At 34.9% G+C, this 2,083-nt stretch overlaps 1 protein-coding gene across 3 annotated transcripts in view; it reads left to right on the top strand.

Moving 5' to 3' along the window:
* Positions 1-2,083, top strand: part of LOC106521243 (protein tyrosine phosphatase type IVA 2) — an 11,136-nt gene that overhangs the window by 3,520 nt on the left and 5,533 nt on the right. For 2 of the 3 annotated variants that reach the window (XM_014013726.1, XM_014013725.1), the window contains one exon: positions 817-866. The gene's annotated coding sequence lies outside the window, so the exon portion shown is untranslated. Of the gene's footprint in view, positions 1-816; positions 867-905; positions 1,007-2,083 lie in introns of those variants that run through there. The other variant, XM_014013727.1, reaches the window with a different exon arrangement.

The following is a 2,083-nucleotide window of genomic DNA, read 5'->3' on the forward strand; positions in this document are numbered from 1 at the left end:
GGTCTATAAAGTACTTGGAAAAAATAACTAAGACGTAAAATTACATGAACAGAAAATGACTTTGGTAAAAATAAATTTCACTGATGAGAAAACTACTCAAGTAAAAGTCATAAAACTTTACAAAATTGGGAAAGTAAACATACTTTTACACACTCTCTAAGAAATAAACTGTTGAATAAACTGAACCAAACTAGTTCCACTAAACCAGGTTTAGTAAATTGATAAATAAATATGTATTTTTATTTGCTCAATTTACTCAACTAGGGTTAGTGYAGCCATTTGACATGACTTTGAGTAAATTCAGCACTTCATTTTTAAGTGTATAAACATCTTTCAAAATGAGCTTGAATATATTTAATTTTGTCGAGTAATGAGGTGTTAATTGAATTTTAAAGTAAAGAAGTAAAAGTATCATTTTAGCTTTAAAATGTAACAAAATAAAAGTAAAAGTATCTATTTAAAAATAATTGGTAAAATTACAAATCCTCAAAAAACTACTTAAGTACTATAACAAAGTAAATGTACTTATTTACTATAAATCTCTGAATATTGACCAAACCAACTTTAACACCATCATTTCTCAACATTAGATGATTTTAGTCTGATTCCTGTATGAAGTGTGGTGAGTGATATTCATTTATTAAAGGGTTCATTTACTTTAATAAACAGTTAGTTTAGGGTTATTCAAGTGTGTGTGTTAGTTACCATCGGTTTTGATGTGAAAGAGACAAACCGGAACTGCTTTATTTTATAAAGCTTCAAACCGGAAGCTGCGCCGTGGCTAACACTTATCTGTTCAACATGTCTCCCTCACAGGCTCTGTGTCACTAGAAGCGTCCGGATTTTTCCTGAAATTTCTGCATTTTGTAAGTGTTTCCGTGTCGGTCTGGTGTTTGTGTTCGTCGCAGTGTCTGTCGGTGTTTGGTAGCTGTCGGTGTTAAAACAAGGTCACCCCTGTGTTACCGAGAACCGGTAACAACGCTTGGTCGGTCGGGTGGAAACACGGGTGGGTTGTTGACCTGTTTTCGGCCGGACCTGGCCGAGCTTCGCAGACAGAAGCCAGGCGCTGCTGAGTAGCTTTAGGACCGTTTCCGAACCTCGTCCCAGCTGGACCGAACCTTGATACATTTTAACCTTTGTTCGTGTCGTTTGAGACCAGTTAGCTTGCTTGTAGCCATCACTGAACCGTGAAGTGTCTCGTTAATGAACAAACCTCCTCCTGCCTTGGCATTAAATGTCTGACCTACTTCCTCCGACTTTCACACGTTATTGCTTTTTTTCAACACATTTATGTGAGCAAACTTCAATCAAGAGATAAATCAAGCTGTGTTCTTTAATGTAGTTTGCTCCAATGGTTATATTTAAATATACGAGGTTTAGCTTGATGCTAGTTGCTTTTTTAGCTAACGTTTTGTTTTTAAACGTGAAAAACATTGGATCAACTGCAGGGACTCGCATCTCTGCTCTCATTGGTTGTTTGGTTGCTACGCAACCAGTGACGTGTTTGTCATTCGAAAATGTCGCGAAGCAGAAAAATGGCTTTGATTGTTCGAATATAATAATTAAACTTTATTGTAAAAAGCAGTACAACAAGGTTTCCTTTCAAAATATTTGGAACGGTGAATATGATGTTTAGCTAAAATAAGTAACAGATTAATTAGAAAATTTGGGTTATTATATTTTAATAGTGAGACCAAGTAAGACATGTTTCCAAAAAAAAAAAAAGGACAATTGTGTTTGTATATTATTGTGTATGAAGTTATAAAGATTTTGACAAAGGGGCAATGCCAAAACAGATGGGTTACAGTTTCTGGTGAAGAATTACAGAAGGTACAGTTAGTCAGGTAATTTTGAATTGAATTGAATTGAATTCCTTGAATCTAGATTTTATGAATAATTTTATAGGTGACTTCTGTAATCTTGTTTGTTATCAAAAAATTGAAAGTGTCCAGACCGTTTCCCGGGACATTTTATCCATAAAGCAGTCCCAGTGTATGATAACAACTGGTCTGACAATAATCTTACTGTTAAAGCAATTGAAATATGTACTTGTATGTATTTTTGGACCCCTAAACCCCTGTTT

Source organism: Austrofundulus limnaeus, unplaced genomic scaffold, assembly GCF_001266775.1.
Source record: "Austrofundulus limnaeus strain Quisiro unplaced genomic scaffold, Austrofundulus_limnaeus-1.0 Scaffold105, whole genome shotgun sequence".
Taxonomy (NCBI): Eukaryota; Metazoa; Chordata; class Actinopteri; order Cyprinodontiformes; family Rivulidae; genus Austrofundulus; species Austrofundulus limnaeus.